Here is a 5,953-nt window from a genome sequence, read left to right as displayed (position 1 = left end):
TGCCATAGAAGTCATCAGACAGTATTTATAGAACCAAAGAACCCATTTGTACATAATTTGAATGAAAGTATACGTTTAAAAAAGAGTGAAACAAAAAATTTAAAAGACTGAATGTTTGATGGGCCCTCAAGAATTACAATCTTATAGTAACTATAATATATATAATGCAAAAATGATTTTCCTTTTTAACTCTGAGCATTTCTTTTTAGATTTAGATTTATTTTTATTTCTTTACTTGAAAGTCATAATTACACAGAGAGAGGAGAGGCAGAGAGAAAGAGAGAGAGAGAGAGAAATTGTTCCATCTGCTTGTTCACTCCCCAGTTGGCTGCAATGACTGGAGCTATGCCCATCTGAAGCCAAGAGCCAGGAGCTTCTTCCAGGTCTCCCACATGGATAGGGGCCCAAGGACTTGGGCCATCTTCTACTGCTTTCCCAGGCCACAGCAGAGAACTGTATCAGAAGTGGAGCAGCCTGGACTTGAACCAGTACCCATATGGGATGCCGGCATTGCAGGCGGTGGCTTTACCCACTATGCCATAGTGCTGGTCCCATAACTGAGCATTTCACATTTGAAATAATTTGCACTATTTGTAGAGTATTGATTAAATCTAGCTGATCATACAACTATGCTGTCAAATATCACAATAATGTCATAATGAATATTTTCTAATATCCTACAATGAAGAATTTAAATTTTCATACCACTACTAGCAATGAAAGCTAATTTTATATTTTAGAAAGTTTACTTTCAGTGATATGTGGGAAGGAACTGCAACGCATGGCACAATAATTTAGAAATGACATGCTACTGAGGATTAAGCTTTAAATGATGTAGTAGAACAGAACTATGAAAAGTCACTAAAAACAGAAAAGCAAGAAGGATGGCTTCTGGGGTAGAGAGGTCATATAGTAAGCTGTCATCTCTCAAAGATGGCGTGTTAAATTACAGTAGGTTTTGATCAGTCACTGAGACCTGAGAAAGAGCTATGAACCTTACAGCCAGTGACAGATGCAACTCTCTGAAAAATCATAATGACTTACCTGGTTAATTGGGTATTTATTAGCCATGCTGTCATAAGGAAGCCTTCTAGTCCTCATTATAGTATGGTAATGGCAAGCATTACATGATAGAATCAAATAAACACTACTCAGTCTGTCCTAACACCTCTCACCACACTGGGATCAAACAAATTCGGGCAAGCTATGTGAGGTCCTGTTTGTGGGGTGGTAGTATTTTTCATCACACGTAAATGATTCTGTCTTCTGGTTTTATTCTTCATTTACATCCAAGATTAGATATTGTGCAGTGATAGTTCTTTCGTTGAAGCCCAGCTTGTGGCTAGTGTGGTAGTAATATCAGCTCAGAATCTCACATTGGTCTCAGAGTTTACACAGTACTGGGGAAAGCGTAAAGCTGGTAAAAAGTGATCCAATTTTCTGATTCTATACTGGGTATCGCTTTGTGCTTGATTTTTAATAGCAGTTCAAGGATCAAGACAATTGGGAAAAATTCTGTAAGTAGATACAGGTAGACTCTCTCTCTCCCTCCTTCTCTCTCTCTTTCTCCCCTATCTCTCTGTTCCTTCCCCCATCCCCCACTTTTCCCACAACTCTCACAATACAGTATTCAAATTACTTTATTAACAGACACTTTTCCTTGCCCACCAAAATTTAGGAGTACATAGTATTTATGTTCTATGCATAATAAAATTCAGGCAGCTTTCCAAAAAAGAAGTGTAAGATCTGAGTTGAGAATCTCATTCGTGAAAATAATAAATAAATGCCACTGTTCATACTCACACAAACACACATGCAGCCATTTCCACAAAGGAAATGAAAGTCTGTGAATATATTTTGTAATGCATAGAAAATACACAGTTTAATGTCAATGGCAGACAAATAGTCTTAAGAAATCATTAAGCACACAAGAAACAACTCAATAGAATAAAATGCCATAGAGCTTTAACAAGTAAATTTCCAAATTAAGTGAAAACAAGCAGTCACTGATGTTTTGAAAATGATCCAACTTGGGTAAGCATCAAAGCAATGCAATTAAGCAAGGAAATATCATGTTTCACCCATTACATCAGAAAAAAATTAATTGTGAATAATGGCAAAATCATACTAAAACTGGCATGTTTATAACACGAACATCAGAATTAACAGTGTAGTTTTATATTTATGGACATGGGATGCTCTGGATGAAATAAGAACACTTTTACAATAGTCCATATAGTATGGTTTCTTTCTTAAAGCATCCATCAGGCTTTCTGTCCATACGTCAATTTGTGTAGCTTTGATAGAAAGAGAAGTTTAGCTAGACTTAAAAAAAATACCTTGTTTATTTCTTGGTAATAGGGCTTTTGGCTATTTCAAGTCTCTCCTTTTTAAAATTGTTTCTTTAGTTAAGTCTACTATAATATTTATTTTTATGTACCTGAAAGTCAGAGGGAGAGAGAGAGAGAGAGAGAGAGAGAGAGAGAGAGATCTTCCATCTACTGGTTCACTCCCCAAATACCCACAACAGCCAGGACTCTCTAGGCCAAAGCCAGGAGCTCAGAACTCCATCTGGATCTCTCATGTGGATGACAGGGGCCCAAGCACTTGAGCCATCATCTGACATCTCCCAGGACACATTAGCTGGAAGCTGGCTTGAAGCAGAGGAGCTAGGACTCGAGTAGGCATTCTGAGATGGGATGGCTGTGTCCCAAGCTGTGATTTAATCCAGTGCGCCACAAGGTCTACCCATATTGTGTCAGTTGTACCCTGAGCACTGATTTTTTGAAATATTATGATATTAAGATAGTAACTCTACATAAAATACATTAACATATATGTATATGTGTGTGTGTGTATAGTAAATGTAAAATATGAGAGTAGAGGATGGAGGGGTGGAAGCATGTGGTTATATGAAAGGCAAGTGATCTGTTTCCCTTGACTTTGTGTATGGACCCAAGCAGGTCAGTCTCTAGAAATTACTGTGCAAAACACATTCCTTTTCCCATAAGCATAGTCTTACATTGGCTACTTTGTTTTTTTGCTGTTTCTCTTTTTAAAATTTTATTTAATTCACACAGGTTTCATATATTTTACATATACAGATTTAGAAACTAGTGGCACTCCCCTTGTCCCTCCCTCCCATCTACCCTTCTACCCTTCCTCCTGCTCCCTCTTGCATTCCCCCTCTTAATTTTTACAAAAATCTATTTTTTTTTATTTGACCGGTAGAGTTAGACACTGAGAGACAGAGAGAAAGGTCTTCCTTCAGTTGGTTCACCCCTCAAATGGCCACCACTGCCGGCGCTGCGCTGATCCAAAGCCAGGAGCCAGGTGCTTCCTCCTGGTCTCCCACGTGGGTACAGGGCCCAAGCACTTGGGCCATCCTCCACTGCCTTCCTGGGCCACAGCAGAGAGCTGGACTGGTAGAGGAGCAATTGGGACAGAATCTGGTGCCCCATCCGGGACTAGAACCTGGAGTATCTACACCGCAGGCGCAGGATTAGTCAAGTGAGGGGCAGCTCTAGCCACAAAGATCTATTTTCAGTATACTTAATGATTGTATGGTTAACCCTACTCTAAGTAAAATAGTTCAATGAATAGTATGAGGAGAAGAAAACAGCACTTCTATTGTTTCTCAATAGAAGGCACAAGGGCCACAAACAATCGTTGAATCACAAAATGTCTATTTCACTCCAATATGTTAATTTTCAGGGACTCTGCTAGTTACCTTGGATCAGGAAGTCCTTCTGGGACTGCCTATGTCACCAAGCACAGTGGTTTCCAGATTTCTTCTTTTGCTGCAGCCGAGTAGGATTCCCTAGTGTTTGGTATACCATAGCTTCTCTATCCAGTCGACAGCTGATGGACATCTGGGTTGACCGCATATCTCAGCTATTGTGAATTGTGCTGTAAGGAACACGGGGATACAGACAACACCCCCATAGACTAGATTGTATTAGCTATTTTCTTTCTTTTTTTTTTTTAAGATTTATTTATTTATTTGGAAGAGTTAGAGAGAAGAGAGGCAGAGAGAGAGAGAGAGGTCTTCCATCTGATGGCTCACTCCCCAACTGGTCGCAATGGCTGGAGCTGTGCCGACCCAAAGCCAGGAGCCAGGAGCTTCTTCCAGGTCTCCCACGGGGGTGCAGGGGCCCAAGGACTTGGGCCATCTTCTACTGCTTTCCCAGGCCACAGCAGAGAGCTGGACTGGAAGTGGAGCAGCCAGGACTAGAACCGGTGCCCACATGGGATGCCGGTGCCTCAGGCCAGGGTGTTAACCTGTTTCACCACAGCGCCAGCCCCTGCATTGGCTGTTTATCTTAGGGTCCAAGTATTTCCTTTTGTGCTACCCTCTCTCCAGGGTGAATTTTAAAATCACCCTCTTTCCCAACAGTCAGAAACTTAGTGAGCTTGAATCAGCAGAAATTCCCTTAAAATTCTTGTAAAGCCTAACTTACATTTTGCATAAGTAAAACTTTACATCTATTGAGAGTATGTCGAGAGTTTTATTTGGAAAAGAAAGTCCTGAGAATATGACCAACTTCCGGAAAATTTGTTTAAGATACAGGTAAATATACTATCCAGCCCCAAATTACAAGTCCAATTTCATTTTGTTAGGAAGAGTCATTTGTCTACAGATAATGATCTGAAGAGGGAATTCAAATTACCTAACCTGAACTAACAGAATTATTCCTACACCACCCTGGCCAATGTGAGTCTGTTTTTTTGAGTCAAGTCAACTCTGCAAAGAGAGTTAAATGCCTCTTTTATTCGTGTGGTTATCTGTCCAAACACTTAAGGCACTGGGAACTCTTCCTGCTGGCAGACTTCCTGTTTCGCTTCCCAGCTGCCTTCCCTCCTCCTCCCGAGCTGAGAGCAGTCCCTCCGTGCTTATGTGATCTTCAGCCTTAGCACATGCAGCCTGCAGGTGCTGTCCATTTGTTTGTTCCATCCTCTGTGGGGAATGGGTTAGAAGGAGCCAACTCATTAAAGAACTGCGCTGGGAAATGCATGGGGCCCACAGCTGTGGGTCGTGCAGCCACCATCAAGTGCACTGTCTTTCTGTGGGGAGGTCCTCCAGGGCGTGGGGAGTGGCCGCCTCCCCAGATGCTCTGCCTTCTATGGTGAGACCAAAACTGCAAGAGGCCCCTGCTGCGGAGGGGGGACATTTGGCCTTTGGGTAAATGACATTCCCAGAATTTTGAGCAGACTAAACTACTTTTATTGCAGAATGTTTTTCTTATCTGAACTTAGACAAAACCACAACAGGCCTGATCAGACTTACTCACACAGGACTGTCAGAAGAAACTCTTTTTCCAATTGTGGAATTTCAAATGTTATTTTTCCTTGTGTGGCACGGGGAGATGAGGAAGAAGAAGGAAGCAGGATGGGAAAGAGAGCAAACAATGCATTGGAAAACCAGAAAAGTTGCAAATTGTAGGCTGGTAGTGTTGTAGTGGCCTAGGATGTCAGACATGTTAAAAGTTTCCTCTCGGTGAACAGCCTGTCCAGGAGAGCCTCACAGTAACCTGAGGCTTCCAAGGCAGGACACGATGACTGAGACACAGTCAAGCTTCCGCAGCCCTGTGCTCATGCTCGCTGGCCTTCCGCACGTCACTGACCAGCTTCCTCATCAATGGGTCCTGCAGATGTCTCTGACTCAGGCTGAACTCTGCCATCTTTATGAGAACCAAGAACCCTTCGATAGCTGTGGATGATAAAACTCCTCCTCCAGTTCCTATCAGCCTTATACTTCAGTTCTGTTCTATGGGATACGTTACACAGATTGTGTTACCCAGCCCTCAAATTCCTTCACTTACTCACTAATAGTTTTTGAATACCTTCTAAATATCAAGTGCTCTGGGTGGATATAATGATAATCCTTGGTAGGGTTATTCCTTAAATGTGTTCTTTTAAACTCTTCACGTGATTTTTCCCTTCTCAAATGCGT

The sequence above is a fragment of the Oryctolagus cuniculus genome, chromosome 8, assembly GCF_964237555.1.
Source record: "Oryctolagus cuniculus chromosome 8, mOryCun1.1, whole genome shotgun sequence".
NCBI lineage: Eukaryota > Metazoa > Chordata > Mammalia > Lagomorpha > Leporidae > Oryctolagus > Oryctolagus cuniculus.
Note: the sequence above shows the minus strand (reverse complement) of the source record.